At 38.5% G+C, this 18,256-nt stretch overlaps 1 protein-coding gene across 2 annotated transcripts in view; it reads right to left on the bottom strand.

Moving 5' to 3' along the window:
• MSR1 (macrophage scavenger receptor 1) overlaps nucleotides 1-572 on the bottom strand; it is a 76,171-nt gene extending 75,599 nt beyond the window's left edge. For both annotated transcript variants that reach the window (XM_043893853.1, XM_043893854.1), the window contains exon 1: nucleotides 444-572. The gene's annotated coding sequence lies outside the window, so the exon portion shown is untranslated. The remainder of the gene's footprint in view (nucleotides 1-443) is intronic.
• Between the last annotated feature and the right edge of the window lie 17,684 nt (nucleotides 573-18,256).

Raw genomic sequence — 18,256 nt, 5'->3', positions numbered from 1 at the left:
CTATATGAGCAATAGAGATAATAAAAGTATTAAAGTCAAAAGTATTATGTAAAAATTAAGGTTAGACTAAGATATATTTAATCACACTGAGTAAAGCCAATAATTTGCAACAAAATATGCACATTTATATGCCCAAAATTTCTTGCTAATTCAACTTACAAAATATATATTATATATGTATTTCATATACATTTGTGCACATATATTTATTTTTCACCCTCAGAAAACCTAGCAGAAATCTCTATTTATTACAAAAAACAATCAAACCTAGTTATTAGTGATAGGATAAAAAATTGTACCAAAAATTACTGATCACATATGTAAACAGCTCTCTCATATCACATACACACACACACACATTTAGACACACAAAAATACACAGAGTAGACCCATATATTCAATAGAAGCAATTTGGGAAAAAACACAAGTAAAACTTCTTTTACCATATGTCCGAAAGACGGCAGCACTGATTTATCCACTTCCCTCTTGTAACAATTGAAACCTAAAACCTTTATCACATAATATTTCAGCACGGCACAAGAAGAAAGGAAATGACACATTTGTATGTTGAAAATCTTTCTTAACAGTGTATTTCAATAGTACTCTCCTCAGTGCACAAGTTTGCAGAATCTAAATTTGTCAGATAACTCATTCCTCTTTCCATCTAAGACATTACAAAAGAAAAAGAGAAGTCAAATGAAAAACAAATGGGGTTACTGTAACAGCATACATAACATATGGAAGATTAATCTTTTCCATTTTGTAAGATAGGTCTGCTTTCTATAATATTCTCATTATTATTAATCTTCTATTAATCTCAATATCTTCCACTAATACTCATGGTCTCTTTCATACTGTATAACCTTGAGGGAAGACTCAATGTTTAGGTGGTTTGTTTTTCTTAATCCTTTTCCCTAGATCCCTTATCACTAGTTTCAAACACAAAGCAGAGAAGGAAAGGATACCCACCAAGTAAAACCAGCAATCCCTTACTGCTCACTTCAGCTCTGTCTATAGTGATGTTAGCAATTTCTGTAGATCCCTTTGAGCATCTAAAAGTTATTTATTTCCTGAGAAGTATAATAGAGGGCATGGGATCAGAACAAAGGACTGACTTTCATCTTTCACACCTGTCAGAGTTTTACATTTTCTTTAATCTCATTTATTTAATCACATTCCAGTTCCAATAGGACATGTAAAAAAAAATACACTAATGAGCTAATTTTTAGATCTGATTCTTTTGGGGACAAGTGTTTAGTTTATATTTCATGGGCACTTCGTGGTGCTCAAAGAGAGAGGGACCCTACCTTCTATCAAGAGATGGTCAAAATGTCCTTGCCAGGCCCACTGGCACCACAGAACACTAACGCCTGGGAGAGAGAACCCAGGAATAGTGCACAGTGCTTGAAAAAAGAAAGCAGAAAAGAAAGTAGCAGTGTAATAGCAATAGTAACAGGCAATGAAGCTGGCAGCACAAATGCTGACCAGGCAGCTTGAGCCAAGAGTAGGATCACAGACATCAACCCAGGCTAGACCAACATGAAGGCTACTCTGTGACCACACTAGGTCACCAGATTCTAGAAGAAGAACTGGAGACTAACACCAGAACTCACTGTATTTTCTTTTTATCTGCTTCTATATGTTTTTGTTGTCCAGTCGTTAAGTCATGTCCAACTCTTTGCAATCCCATGGACTGAAGCACACCAGGCTGTTCTTTCCTCCACTATCTCCTGGAGTTTGCTCAAATTCATGCCCATTAAGTCAGTGATGCTATCTAACCATCTCATCCTCTACCACCCCCTTCTCCTCTTGTCTTCAATCTTTCACAGCATCAGGGTATTTTCCAAACTCACTGGAAATATTGGAGTTTCAGTCAAAATATTGGAGTTTCAGCTTCAGCATGAGTTCTCTCAATGAATATTCAGGGTTGATTTCCTTTAGGATTGACTGGTTTGATCTCCTTGCTGTCCAAGGACTCTCAAGAGTCTGCTCCAGCATCACAGTTTGAAAGCATCAACTCTTTGGCGCTCAGCTTTCTTTATGGTCCAACTCTCACATTTGTACAAGACTACTGGAAAAACATAGCTTTCACTATACGGACCTTTGTTGGCAAAGTGATGTCTCTGCTTTTTAGTATGTTGTTTCATTTTGCCATAGCTTTCCTTCCGAGGAGCAAGCGTCTTTTAATTTCATGGTTTCAGTCACTGTCCATAGTGATTTTGGAGCCCAAGAAAATAAAAGCTGTCATATTTCCACCTTTTCCCTTTCTATCTTCCATGAAGTGGTAGGACTGGATGTCGTGATCTTAGTTTTTTGAATGCTGAGTTTCAAGTCAGCCTTTTCACTCTCTTCTTTCATCCTCATCATAAGGCTCTTTAGTTCCTCTTCACTTTCTGCCATAAAAGTGGTATTATCTGCATATCTGAAGTTGCTGATATTTCTCCCAGCAATCTTGATTCCAGCATGTGATTCATCTAGCCTGGCATTTCACATGATGTAAACAGAATATGTTAAATAAGCATGGTGACAACATACAGCTTTGACGTACTCCTTTCCCAAGTTTGAACAAGTCCATTGTTCAACATCCAATTCTAACTGTTGCTTTCTTGACCTGCATACAGGTTTCTCAGGAGACAGGTAAGGTGGTCTGGTATTCCCATCTCTAAGAATTTTAAGATCACAGTTTGTTGTGATCCACACAGCCAAAGGTTTAGTGCAGCAAATGAAGCAGAAGTAGATGTTGTTCTAGAATTCTCTTGTTTTCTCTATAATCTCTCTATACATTTCAGATGCTGGCAATTTGATTTCTGGTTCTTTCTTTACTAAATCCAGCTTGCACATCTGGAAGTTCTCAGTTCACATACTGTTGAAGCCTAGCTTGAAGGATTCTGACCGTAACTTTGCTAGCATGTGAAATGAGCACAATTGCAGTGTAGTTTGTACATTCTTTGACATTGCCCTTCTTTGGGATTAGAATGAGAACTGATCTTTTCCAGTCCGGTGGCCACTGCTGAGTTTCCAAAGTTGCTGGCATATTGAGAGCAGTACTTTAACAGCATCATCTTTGAGGATTGGAAATAGCTCAGCTGGAATTCTATCACTCTCACTAGCTTTGTTCATAGTAATGCTTCCTAAAGTCCACTTGACTTTACACTCCAGGATGTCTGACTCTAGGTTAGTGACAACACCATTGTGGTTATCCAGGTCATTAAGACTTTTTTGCTTATTTCTTCTATATATTCTTGCCACCTATTCTTAATCTCTTCTTTTTCTGTTAGGTCCTTACTGTTTCTCTCCTTCATCATGTCCATCTTTGCATGAAATATGCCCTTGGTATCTCCAATTGTTTTTTTTAAAGAGCTCTCTAGTCTTTCTCATTCTATTGTTTTCCTCTATTTCTTTGCATTGCTCATTTAAGAAGGCCTTCTTATCTCTCCTTGCTATTTTCTGGAACTCTGCATTCAGTTGGATTTATTTTTCTCTTTCTCTCCTGCTTTTCACTTCTCTTCTTTCCTCAGCTATTTATAAAGCTTTCTCAGATGACAGCTTTGTCTTCTTGCATTTCTTTTCCTTGGGATGGTTTTGGTCACTGCCTCCTGTACAATGTTACAAACTTCTGTTCAGGCACTCTGCCTACCAGGGCTAATCCCTTAAAGCTATTCATCACCTCCACTGTATAATCATAGGGGATTTGATTTAGGTCATACCTGAATGGCCTAGTGGTTTTCCCCACTTTCTTCAATTTTAGCCTGAATTTTGCAATAAGGAGCTGATGATCTGAGCCACAGTCAGCTCCAGGTCTTGTTTCTGCTTGTGGTATACAGCTTATCCATAATTGGCTGCAAAGAACTTAATAAATCTGATTTTGGTAGTGACCATTTGGTGATGCCCATATGTAGAGTTATTTCTTGTGTTGTTGGAAAAGGCTGTTTGGTATGACCAGTGTGTTCTCTTGACAAAACTCTGTTAGCCTTTGCCCTGTTTCATTTGGCTCAAAAGCCAAATTTGCCTATTATTCTAGGTATCTCTGACTTCCTGCTTTTGCATTCTAATCTCTATGATGAAAAAGGATATCTTTTTTGGTATTAGTTCTAAAAGGTCTTGTAGGTCTTCAAAGAACCAGTCAACTTCAGTTTCTTTGATATTAGTGGTTGGGGCATCTACTTGGATTACTGTGATGTTGAATGGTTTGCCTTGGAAATGAATCAAGATCATTTTGTCATTTTTGAGATTGAATCCAAGTACTGCATTTTGGACTCTCTTGTAGACTATGAGGACTACTCCATTTCTTCTAAGGAATTCTTGTCCACAATAGTAGATATAATGGTCATCTGAGTTAAATTCATCCATTCCATCAATTTTAGTTCACTGATTCCTATGATGTCAATGCTCAATCTTGCCATCTCCTGCATGACCACATCAAATTTACCTTGATTCAAGGACCTAACACTCCAGGTTCTTATACAATACTGTTCTTGACAGCACCAGATTTTACTTTCACCACTAGACACATTCACAATTGAGTGTCATTTCTGCTTTGGCCCAGCTGCTACATTCTATCTGAAGCTATCAGTAATTGCCCTCCACTCTTACCCAGTAGCATATTGGACACCTTCCTACCTGGGAAGACTTCATCTTCTGTAGTCACATCTTTGTGTCTTTTCACACTGTTCATCCGTGGGGTTCTCTATGGCATACTGGAGTGGGTTGCCATGTCCTCCTTCTGTGGACCATGTTTTGTTAGGACTCTTCACTAGGACCCATCATCTTAGGTAGCCCTGTGTCAGTTCTGTCGCTTAGTCGTGTCCAACTCTTAGAGACCCCATTGACTGCAGCACGCCAGGCTTCCTTGTCCATCACCAACTTCAGAAGTTTACTCAAACTCATGTCCATCGAGTTGGTGATGCCATCCAACCATCTCATCCTCTGTTATCCCCTTCTCCTCCTGCCTTCAACCTTTCCCAGCATCAGGGTCTTTTCCAATGAGTCAGTTCTTCACATCAGGTGACCAAAGTATTGGAGCTTTAGTTTCAGCATCAGTCCTTCGAATGAATATTCAGGACTGATTTCCTATAGGATCAACTCGTTTGATCTCCTTGCAATCCAAGGGACTCTCAAGAGTCTTCTCCAACACCACAGTTCAAAAGCATCAATTCTTTGGTGCTCAGGTTTCTTTATGGTCCAACTCTCACATCCATATGTGACTACTGGAAAAACCATAGCTTTGACTAGATGGACCTTTGTTGGCAAAGTAATGTCTCTGCTTTTTAATATGCTGTCTAGGTTGGTCATAGCTTTTCTTCAAGGAGCAAGCGTCTTTTAATTTCATGGCTGCAGTCGTCATCTGGAGTGATTCTGGAGCCCAAGAAAATAAATTCTGTCACTGTTTCCTTTGTTTCTCCATTTATGTGCCATGAAGTGATAGGACCAGATGCCATGACCTTAGTTTTCTGAATGTTAAGTTTTAAGCCAGCTTTTCCACTCTCCTCTTTCACTTTCATCAAGAGGCTCTTTAGTTCCTCTTCACTTTCTGCCATAAGGGTGGTGTCATCTGCATATCTAAGGTTATTGATAATTTTTCTTGATTCCAGCTTGTGCTTCATCCAATCCAGCATTTCACATGATATATTCTACATTTAAGTTAAATAAGCAAGGTGACAATATGCAGCCTTGATGTACTCCTTTCCCAATTTTGAACTAGTCCATTGTTCCATGTCTGGTTCTGACTTTTGCTTCTTGACCTGCATACAGATTTCTCAGGAGGTAGGTAAGGTGGTCTGGTATTCCCATCTCTTCAAGAATATTCCACAGAGAATTCTTCAAGAATTTTCCACTCTGTTGTGAGCCACACAGTCAAAGGTTTTAGCATAGTCAATAATGCTGATATTCTTCTGGAATTCACTGGCTTTTTCTATGATCCAATGGATGCTGGCAATTTGATATCTGGTTCCTCTGTCTTTCCTAAATCCAGCTTGAATATCTGGAAGTTCTCAGTTCACCTACTGCTGAAGCCTGACTTGGAGAATTTTGAGCATTATTTTGCTAGCTTGTGAGATGAGTGCTAGAGTGTGAGATGAGACTCCAATGCAAGGGGTCGGGACAGAGTGTCTCTGAGGGGTGAAGGGCGATCTTGTCAGCCTATCCCTACTTGAACAAACAAAACCCTGTCCACACCAGGACCAAGAAGAAAGGAGAAGTGGCCCCACAAGAGACAAAGCCAGATTTGCCTGTGAGTGTCGAGCCCTGTGTGACATGGCTCATAGATTCATTGAGTAATCCCTTAGCCACAAGGCTGTGACCCATGAAGGGACTGCTTCTATATACATCTTATTATAGACTATGGTCCTTTTGAGATCTTTTAAAAAGTCTAGAGTTTAAAAATTCCTTAATCTATTGCTAAATTTGGATACCCCTGTCAGTACTATGTGATCAGAGAAGTCAGACTCAGTAAAAAACAATCTAAGACACCAACTTTCTAAAATTCTTCCTAATAAAATTCATTTCTTTTAAAGTGGGCTATATTTCTAGGATGTCTCTATTAATATTGTTTGGGATACATCTTTACTTTAGCAATAGTAACCACTTCTCTATTTGATATTACCACATTCTTCAGTCAATCTAGTCATTCATTTAAAACAAAAAAAAAAAATCTCTGCAAGTGTGTACAGGGTATCATATAATGTATTATATTCCATAATATTATCTATTAGGGCTTAATATATGTAAGATACCTTACCAGGGAACATGGAGAAAATGTTTAGGTCAAACTAATGGTTCACTGAAAGAAAAGTGGGGATCTTTTCATCCACTGAGTCATTTGAATTCACAGCAACTTTGTCAGGTCTTTTTCCTGATTAAGAAATTGAGGCTTATATATTGAGTAAATCTGTCAAGATCATAAGAGATATGAGTCATCAGAGCTGGCAGTCATACCCAATTAACCTGATTTCAAAACTCAGCAAAAATATACATTTTTCTCAGTTTGAGATCAGTGTATGTATTATCAGTCACCTTTATGATAAATGTTATTTTGAAAACAAACTACAAACAATGGACAAATTCCAGGTCATCAGAATAGCTGCCTTCTCATCAGTTACTGCCATGGGATTCTTTGACTTCATTTTTGTTGTTTATGGAATATGTGTCTAGCACAAAGACTATTATAACATTATGCCTAATATTCAAATACAGTTTCAAAATTAAATAAATGGGTTGAAAGAACTTACTTGAGTCTCATAGAGTTCATTGTGTTAGAGGAATGCAAGCTGAATTCAAAGGAAGACATATTTTATATTCATAAAGTGACACATTTGTATGTCTAAAACTGCAACAGGTCATTAGTTATAAGGTTCATGATACCAAAATCACTGCAGATGGTGAATGCAGCCATGAAATTAAAAGACGCTTACTCCTTGGATGGAAAGTTATGAACAACCTAGATAGCATATTAAAAAGCAGAGACATTACTTTGCCAACAAAGGTCTGTCTAGTCAAGGCTATGGTTTTTCCAGTGGTCATGTATGGATGTGAGAGTTGGACTGTGAAGAAAGCTGAGCACCGAAGAATTGATGTTTTTGAACTGTGGTGTTGGAGAAGACTCTTGAGAGTCCCTTGGACTACAAGGAGATCCATCCTAAAGGAGATCAGTCCTGAGTGTTCATTGGAAGGACTGATGTTGAAGCTGAAACTCCAATACTTTGGCCACCTCATGAGAAAAGTTGACTCATTGGAAAAGACCCTAATGCTGGGAGGGATTGGGGGCAGGAGGAAAAGGGGATGACAGAGGATGAGATGGCTGGGTGGCATCACCAACTCGATGGACATGAGTTTGAGTAGACTCCGGGAGTTTGTGAAGAACAGGGAGGCCTGGTGTGCTGCGATTCATGGGGTCGCAAAGAGTCGGACAGGACTTAGTGGCTGAACTGAACTGAACTGAACTGAACCATATATTTATGTGATAAATTTGCACAAAGATAACATTTTTCCTATTCTTGACTCAAAATAATAATTAGATAGTAATGTTTACTATCTACTTATTCTTTTAATAATTAAAAGTTTTAATAACATTGCATTGGACACATCTCTCCATGTGAATATAATGCCTTAAAGAATTATCAAAAGAACCTCATCAAAATCAATGCTGAAAAATTACATCCTAGCAGAGCTTTTGTTTGATGATCATAAAGAGGGAAAAGGAAGAATTTTTATGGTAACTGTATCATTTTATATAACTCTATACTGAACATAACTTTTCTGCAGAAGTATTACTGAAGTTAAAATACATAAACAGACAAGTGAAGCATCAAAACCAATTATATCTTCCTTCTGTGAAGCCTATCAAAACTGTTCTGGTTTGATCACATGACCCTAAAGTGATACAGCTGATTAAAGTTTTAGTATTTTTGTACGGTTTAATGTAATTTACAAATGCATTATATATATAAAATATATTTGTAATCAAAAAATGGTTAAGAACTATAGACCTACGGAATTTAGGTCTAAATTTATGTTTCTATGTTTTAACATATAATAAAATATCAACACTCAGTGAGATAAAGAGACTAAAATACTTATTTCCCTTGGAGAAACAATGCACTTTTACCATATTGTTTTAAAAGCCATACAGTTTTTAAAAGAAAGGGCAGATATCTAAAGAGCTCACACGTCCCTACAGTAAGAAAAGAATAACCTGAACAAACTGAAAATCAATGACGTTTCCTGGAGACAGCAGAGCCTTGAGGTCTCAGGACAAACTTGAGAGAGGGAACCCAAAGAACTCACAGCTGGGTTTAGCTTACCTGGAGCAGAAGCCTCTAGAATCAGAAACTGGCAAGAACCTGTAAGTGGTAATTTGAATGAATGGCTGGAGAGCTGAGGGAGGGCCAGTGTGAGAGGGAAACTTCTGGGGCTGCAGTCTTAGGGGGCTTTATCCTCAGAAACCCCACCAGGTTCTCACAGGGAAGAGCCAAGAAAAATACCTGGTGCCTGTGGCAGAGGGAGAGGAAAGAAACCATTTTAAAATGTCCCTGGTGCGCTGGGGAGACCCAGAGGGATCGGGTGGAGAGGGAGGTGGGAGGGGGAATCGGGATGGGGAACACATGTAAATCCATGGCTGATTCATGTCAATGTATGACAAAACCCACTACAATACTGCAAAGTAATTAGCCTCCAACTAATAAAAATAAATGGAAAAATAAAAATAAAAAATAAAATGCCCCTAGAGCATTCTCCATAATAAAGCCTTCCTCTCCAGAATAAAGGCTTCCTCTCCAGGGCAAAGGGCTTCCCTGGTGGTTTCCAGGGGTCGGAAGATCCCCTGGAGAAGGGAAAGACAACACACTCCAGTATCCTTGCCTGGGAATCCCTCGGACAGAGGAGCCTGGTGGGCTACAGTACATGGAGTCTCACAGAGTTGGACACAACTGAGCGACTAACAGTTTCACTTTTTTACTTTCACAGCTGACCGACCCTGAAAAGTTCTTTTTTTCAGGGAAGTTTGTAGGGAAATCCCAAAACCAGAGGAGACAAAAGCAAGGACACTAGAAGAAATTTTAGCCTCTGACAGCTCAGCTCCAGCAAGTATTAAACACAGCCCAACTCTTAGCCAGGTAATCATAAAATTTCATACCAATATGCCTATTTACCTCAGTTCCTAAACCTGTCTTGACCAACTCCACTTTTCAACAAAAGACATGTTAAAAATCAACGAAGTGTGTGCCAGGCCCTAAAAGTCATGGATTCCTAGGATAGTTAGTGAGGTGGTGGGTGGGGCGGGGGATAGAGTATGCACAAAATCCTAGTGACCAATTACCCTCAAGCAATATTAACAAATCACCCCTTCCTCATGACTCATGTCTTATTAAGGAGACACAAAATGCCAGTTAAGAAAAAAATGAATGTGAGATCATTTTTAAGTGATATTTTTAAAACATGAAAGCCCTGAGTTTAGGGAAGTTTGGTTTCAAAATTAGAGTGACAGACTCATCTAAGTTTAAATAAGTTTTAAAGTGGTAAAAAATGTCAATTTATTTAAGCCTGAATAAACTTCATTAAGCAGGAATTCAGTTCCTGACAAGGTATCAAACCTAGACCCTAAACAGTGACACCATAGAGTCATAACTACTGGATCACTAGGGAATTTCCTCATTAAACAAATTCTTATCCAGAAACCTCCTGGAATCATTACAAGATGTCAGCCTAGGGGCTCAAAAGCAGAACAGACCTTTCTACCACAGCTAAGAGGACTGAGGCAAACTGAGTATCACTCACGTTATAGCAACTTCACATGTGCCATAGTTTTTCCTACTCATGGCTAAAAAAAAACACCAACAAAAACCTCTTTGAAAATGAGAGAATAAAAACTCTTCAAAAAATTTATCTAGGGTCACTTGGTCAGTGACAGAATATGCTCTAGAACCTGTATTCTATGATGTTCTTTCCACTTGGACACAGCTTCCATGAACACACATAATTACTCATCTACACATCTCCATTTTCTCCCATAATGTGTTCAGAAGCTACTGATAGTTTCCAAAAGGCATCAAAGCCAAGCTCTGTCTTTGCTGTTTGATCTCCCCGCATTTGCTTTCAGAGAATAAAGGGCTCTCTTTTTTAACTTCCAACTCTCTTGAAAGCACTACTCCTTAGCCAGCTCTCACCAAGAATCACACAGTAAAGGTGATTCTGAGCAATTTAGTTCCTGGCACCTCCTGTGGGACACAGAAAAGACTACTGTGTAAAAAAAGAATGTAGGGAGGCAGAAAGCAATAGTGGACGCCTACACAGTCTGACAACTCAGAAAGGAACACTTACCATCCAAAGAGGGAATGGAACCTGAATTGCTGAAAAGGGAGGAAGAACAGCTGGGGTGGAAAAAACAATGCATCCAAATGCCTGAAAAAACACAGGAACACAAGAACATCAACGACCAGAGTGACGCCAGCGTGGCTGGGTTAAAACATTCTAGATGTGGTAAGCAAGGTTTCAGCTAAAGCTGAGCGTTAGGTAGGAAGCTGTGGATTGAGGAGTTTATCTTCAGAGCAGCAGAAAGACATTAATGATTTGGAAGTGGGATGAATGAGACACAGCTTGATTTTATAAGTTGTCTGCCATGTGGAGGAGAGAAGTGTGGTTGAGCACAAGTCGACTGGTTAGGAAATTATTACAGTGGTGTCAGGGAAAACTGATGAAACCATCTGGCTTGGAGGACGTCAGTGGTCAAGGGGAGGAGTGGAGAGAGATATTAAAAGGCAAATTTAGTGGGAGTTGATGATGGATTTGATGGTGAGAGTTGGTGAGCTTAATTTTTCCTCATTTACTACTCCAGATCCACTCTCCACTTTCTCTACCCTTCTACTTTGCCCAGCACTGACTTTTTGGACTGAGAGTTATGAGACACATCTCTGGCTTCCGATGAGGTGTGACAAAAGGGCAGCCCAGCAGGAGATTTGTGAAGCGAAAGAGAGTTAGTTCTTTATGCTAAATGTCTAGAAATGAAATAAATACTTATGACCTGGGAATGCTGAGTAGCCTCTTAAAGGGCTACTTGACCTATATAAGCAGAAAATGTCTGGGCCTGCTAGGCAGAAACTTAACCCTCACTATTGTAGAGATTTCAATATCATACCCATCTCCTGAACAGTGATAGTAAAAAAACAAAAAAACAAACCCACTGCTTTTTAAGAATAAACAATGCCTGGTGATAGGACTATGGTCGGCAAAAAATCCTCTCCCCCAGAAAGCTATCCACCATCCTTATTCCCAGAAGAATGTTATGTTTCACGGCAAAGGAGAATTAAGACTGCACATGGATTTAAGGTTGCTCATCAGCTGACAATATAGGGAGATTATTCTGGATTTATCTGAGTGGGTCCAAGGTAATAACCACGATCCATAAAAGTAGAGGAGGGAGGCAGAAGAAGGTCAGAGGGAGTGATGATGGAAGAAAGGACAAAGAGATACAGTTTCCAGTTTTGATGTTGAAGGAAAAATGGCCATAGGCTAAAGCCTGTGAGTGCCCTCTAGAGGCTGTGAAAGGCAAGAACAGATTTTTTTTCCCTTAAAAGGTTGAGAAAGTAAGGCAGCTCAGTTGACAATTTATTGTTAGAACAGCAAGATCCAGGGAACCTAGAGAACTGTAAGAAAATACATTTGCATTCTTTTAAAGCCAGTGAATTTGTGTTGATGCGTCAGTGCAGCAGTAGAAAACTAACCCAGGACTATCTGTTTGTTAGAGCTGCCATATTAAAACACCACACTGAAAGGAACGGGTGGCTTAAACAACAGAAATGTACTTTTTACAGTTCGGAGGCTGAAGCCCAAGATCAGGGCGTCAGCAGGTCTGGTTTTTCCTGAGGCCTCTCTTCTTGACTTGCACATGGCTGCCCTTTTGCTTCTTTACATGGTTGTCCCTTGCTGCTCACACTCCCCGAGGGTCTATTTATCATTCAGATTTGTAGTAGGGATATGTAACACAATAGAAAATAGCCTTTGTGATCTGTAGTAATGACCTATTTAAAAATATGTACTCAATCCTTGGTGACTTTAAGGTAAACTCTTTAATTTACCAGGTGTGTTAGTCTCTCAGTCGTGTCTGACTCTGCGACCCTAAGGACTGTAGCCCGCCAGACTCCTGTGTCCATGGAATTCTCCAGGCAAGAATACTGCAGTGGGTTGCCATTTACATCTCCAGGGGATCTTCCCGAACCAGGGATTGAATTTGGGTCTCTCTCATTCCACCTGATCTAATTTACCACATCTATGATGAAGACAATTGTTAGAACATTGTTAATATGGCTCAGATACCTGAACAGATTCTGACGGAGTTAGCAGCTCTCTACAGGACAGGACATCATCCAAAAAGCACCCAAGTTGGTAGAGAATCCACCTGTAATACGGGAGACCTGGGTTCAGTCCCTAGGTTGGGAGGATCCCCTGGAGGAGGGCATGGCAACCCACTCCAGTATTCTTGCCTGGAGAATCCCCATGAACAGAGGAGCCTGGTGGGCTATAGTCCATGGAGTTGCAAAGAGTCAGACACGACTGAGTGATTGAACACACACAAGAAAAACAATGAACGTGATAATGAGCATGAAAGGAATTGGTAACTTTTTATCATCAAAGTGAAGAAAGGACAAAAAGCAACACCATCTTCTGAATAATAGTTCAAAGATAGAGGATGATTCAGAAAAATAAAGAAAAGGAGCTCCCGTAACCTGTAATATAAATGGCAACCACAATCCTTAGTCTTGAGGCACCTGCTATTTAGATATGAATACAAATTATCCTAAGAAAATTCCTTTGCAAGGCAAGAGTTTTTGAAATTTAAATGAGTTCTTTCCCATCTGTCATAATGCTTACAACAAATTTACACAGACTTCACACTGCATTGATTTAACCAAAGGGAACAGCCTTCCCTGGCTGTTTTCACATCATATCGAAGAGATTCTGTTTGTTTACTCATTCATTTCATTTTGTTTTTACTGTGGTACACACTGGCATAGCAAATATTCCAGCCTGTCTCCAAAACCTATACCAAAAGCATCGTATTTCTTACATTTTAAAATATTTATTAGCTGAGGCAGATTAAGGAGAATTGCTAGAAAATTGGTTACTGGAATTATTTTATTTATGTCTCAAAATAAGCTCTTTGCATCCAAATAACTTGCTATATTCATACAACATAGGAGAAAACAAAAAAATGAGTAAAATGAGGCCTTCAAAGATAGAATATAAATCAGCTAATAAAATGCTATTCAATAAAGAAGCATGGCACTATTTATTTAAGAAAGACATGATAGAATTTTCACTGTTCCTGGAAACAGGAACTCAATATTTTTATTTTTAATGATTTATTTGTTATTATGTGCAAGATCCTTATTGAAAGAACATGGAAGATAAAGTATGGACACAAGAAAGCCTTCCAAGATTTTGAAAACTGCCTCTAAACTTGCTAACCATGACATGAGGCAAGTCATTTTATCTCAGTTTTTCGTCAATAAGCTGATTTTCAAAAAGATCCTTTAGAACTGAGTAAGTTCATATTTTTTAAGCATAGATAACAGTGCTTCGCATGTAGTATGTCCCCTGTAAGCATATTGTTTACAGTAAATTAAAATGTTAAAATTGGAAAATGTGAAGCCAACATCAAATCTTCTTAATATTATAATACTTATTTTTAAAAGAGTAATCTCTAAGAAAATATTAACTGATTCGCAAAATTTTATATCTCTAACTCATTTTTAACATTGGCATGCTTTTTCACCCAGTAAATTCAACTGAGATATACACTTTGATATAAACAATATGGAATGTTATATTTTCTATTCTCTTATTTCTTCTCTCCTGACAGGATTATTTTTGTCCTTGATAATTCAGCAATTTAAATGAAAGATTTAAATCTTAAAATGACTGGAAAGATTCTCATTATGTATTCCATAATGGTTGATTGGCTTATGAAATCTAGCATTTTAACATCATGGGGAAAAAAATCAAAGATTCTGAAGCAACACTATCTGGCTTCAAATTCTGGATCTCCTCTTACTAGCTACGTGACTGTGGTAAGGTATTTAACCAGAGTGTGCTACAGTCTTCCTCACCTAGAAAAATGGATGAAAGAAAAAGTTATCTCTGACATTTGTTGTTAAAATTTATTACATTTATAGCTATGCTTTCACAAAGCAGATAATCTTAAGTATTCATTGGTATTGCTATAATATCAATGATGATCAGTATTATTACAGTAATTCTTGCTATGATGTCATTATATTTAATTTTTGTGTCTATTTTGGGACCCATGAAATGTGTATTTGCTATAATTTTTTGAAGATGTCAACTTCTTTGACACTGTCAATATTTCAAAAATATGTTTATTGAGGATCTGTTAAAAGTTGTTGTTCAGTCGCTCAGTCATCTCCAACTCTTTGCGACTCCATGGACTGCAGCATGCCAGGTTTTCTTATCCTTCACCATCTCCTGGAGCTTGCTCAAACTCATGTCCATTGAGTCGGTGATGTCGTCCAACTATCTCATCCTCTGTCATCCCCTTCTTCTCCTGCCTTTAATCTTTCCCACCATCAGGGTCTTTTCAAATGAGTCTGCTCTTCGCATCAGGTGGCCAAAGTATTGGAGTTTCAGCATCAGTTGTTCCAACGAATATTCAGGACCGATTTCCTTTAGGATGGACTGGTTTGATCTCCTTGCAGTCCAAGGGACTCTCAAGAATCTTCTCCAACACCACAGTTCAAAACCATCAATTCTTCGGCACTCAGCTTTCTTTATCGCCCAACTCTCACATCCATAGAAGACTACTGTCAAAAACATAACTTTGACTAGACAGACCTTTGTCAGAGAAGCATTGTCTCTCCTTTTTAATTGCAGAGACTGTCTAGGTTTGCATAGCTTTTCTTCCAAGGAGCAAGCATCTTTTAATTTCATGGCTGCAGTCACCATCTGCAGTGATTTTGGAGCTCAAGAAAATAAAGTCTCTCACTGTTTCCATTGTTTCCCATCTATTTGCCATGAAGAGATGTGACTGGATGCCATGATCTTTGTTTTTTGAATGTTAAGTTTTAAACCATCTTTTTCTCTCTTCTCTTTCACTTTCATCAAGAGACTCTTAAGTTCCTCTTTGTATTTTGCCATAAGGGTAGTGTCATCTGCATATCTGAGATTACTGACATTTCTTCCGGCAATCTTGATTCCAGCTTGTGCTTCATCCAGCCCAGCAATTCACATGATGTACCGTGTATATAAGTTAAATAAGCAGGGTGACAGTATACAACTTGATGTACCCCTTCCCAATTTGTAACCAGTCTGTTGTTCCAAGTCCGGTTCTAACTGTTGGTTCTTGACCTGCATAACAGATTTCTCAGGAGGCAGGTAAGGTGGTCTGATATACCCATCTCTTTAAAATTTCCACTGTCTGTTGTGATCCACACAGTCAAAGGTTTTAGTATAGTCTATGAACACAAGTAGATGTTTTTCTGGAATTCCTTTGCTTTTCCTATGATCCAAAGGACATTGATAATTTGATCTCTGGTTCCTCTGCCTTTTCTAAAACCAGCTTGAACATCTGAAGTTCTTGGTTCACACACTGTTGAAGCCTGGCTTATAAGTTAGCTAATGCCATTTTATAAGTTGTGATCTGAAAGAGGGTGATCAAGAAACTAAATACAAACACACCATTTTAAAAATAAAATAACATAATTAAATTAAATTGATATACATTTAATGACACATTTAATCAAAGGCATGGTGAATATTCAAATACAGTAGTTCTCAAAAATGATTTAACTGGAATTCTTTGACATAGTTAAGTTGGTTTGCTTAGTCTGTTTTCACATTGTAAGTTCCGTTTATCTATAAGCAATATCAATATTGACAGTTTCCCATGGTACCAGGATAGCATTTGCCCTGCATTTTGCAGATGTGTGCACAAAGATTAAAAGACAAGTCAAGATTTAATTCCCTAGACTCTGAGATTGCTTTGTCCCTAGTCTGCTTTTATGTCACAGAATTGTAAATGCTCTTTTTAGCATTTCTGTAATCTGAGTCTCTGGTTCGCTGCACATTCCTTATACCCTCATTAAAATTTGAAAATAAATTCTGATAGACTGGATATGTGGCTTTTTTTAATTTATAACTGGCTTAACATTTCTGTTTTGAAATTTATTATAATTTCTAAACATGTGCATGCAGCATTATGTCTACATTTCTAGAAAAACAAAGGCACATGTCACTATCTTATTTATTCAACATTATAAACCTCAGTTTGGATATTTAAATTAGTCTAGAAATCATTCTGGAAAATAACAAGGTACATTTTTGGAAAACCATGAGCTGGAAATAGGGCTTCTTCCCTTCCCATTGCTTCCTCCACCCTAATGTGCACATTGACAAAATCGTATTAAGTTCAAACAATATTCTAGCAGGCTTCTCTTCACTAGAGAGGTACACAATTAAGGGTAATGCTTTATTGTACATCATCTAAGCTTTCCATTAGACATCTCTTTTGCATCCGTGCACAGTCTGAGCTCCAATTTTTGCTCTGGCTGCTACTGAAGCATCCAGTTCACGGTGGGCTTCACCCACACACTGGACATGCCACATGTGTGCCCAGAGCTCTTACCACGTACCTCTTGTTTTCTATCCCAGAGTTTTTGCTGACAATGTCACTCTGATATCAAGGTTACCTAAAACCTTGAGAGTTGTTGTTTGAAGAAGTAGGGTTATCCTTGACCAAAGGGGCAGAAACTGGAGGATTATGCTCTTCTTCCTGTCTTCAGATGGGCTACTCTGAGTCATGTTTAATTAAGTCTCTTCAGGTATGGACTTGAGCACAAGTCACCCATAATGTTGGTCAACTTGATAAAAGATCCTTGTGCTGTCTTAACTCCTTCCATTTTTTTTCATCTTCCCAGGTCTCTTCCTAGGATCAGTCAAAAATTAAAACTAAAACAAATGCAAACAAAAAACTGCTTGCACATGAGTGTGCTTGCACATGAGTGTATCAGATGTTCCCTGGACATGGGAAGTGGGAGACGGCAACTAAAATGAAGTAAATGGCATTAAATTGTTCCCGGTATGTGCACATTTTAATCCTCTGCCTGAAGTAAAGCAGAAATTAAAGACTGAATGAGAATGATCACAAGCCATCTATCAAGATGAAACTGTCCCTCACCAGACAAGACCTACCATGCCATCCTCTCCGACTGCTTCAAATCCTCGGTGTACTTTTATCTGGCCTGTGGCAACTGGCTCCTCTCTTGCTGAGCTAGGGAAGACCGTTGTCTCGAGGTGCACGGCAGACCATCAGCTATCCTCCCCATATCTTTCTAACCGTTCACCTTTCTTTATGCACAATCCAGAGTAAATGTTAATGAGAAATGTTTGAAAGAATGGATCAAAAAATAATTGTACTCAATCTTAGGTGGTCACTCAGGGGGCAACAAGCTAAGTTATTTCTTCCTCCAGTAAATAAGAACCCAGATGGATGGAAATTTTCAAAGAACCAGAGGACAGAGTGTCTTCTTCCCTCATTATCCCCCTTCTTTACAGAAGATTGCAAGATGAGCTTCAACAGGTTTTACTGTAATTGGCTATAATTGTGTGGGACTAAGTGTCAGTCTAGAAATGTGACAGCAATACATTGTGCCAATTAAGAAACTGTATCTTGAAATATTGGTAAGGACTAAACTATAACATTAAATTTAGAACTCTTACATGGCAGCTGCAAGGTATAAATAAGAAAGTTTCC

This window comes from Cervus elaphus, chromosome 32 (assembly GCF_910594005.1).
Source record: "Cervus elaphus chromosome 32, mCerEla1.1, whole genome shotgun sequence".
NCBI lineage: Eukaryota > Metazoa > Chordata > Mammalia > Artiodactyla > Cervidae > Cervus > Cervus elaphus.
This window is presented reverse-complemented; position numbering and strand designations above follow the sequence as displayed.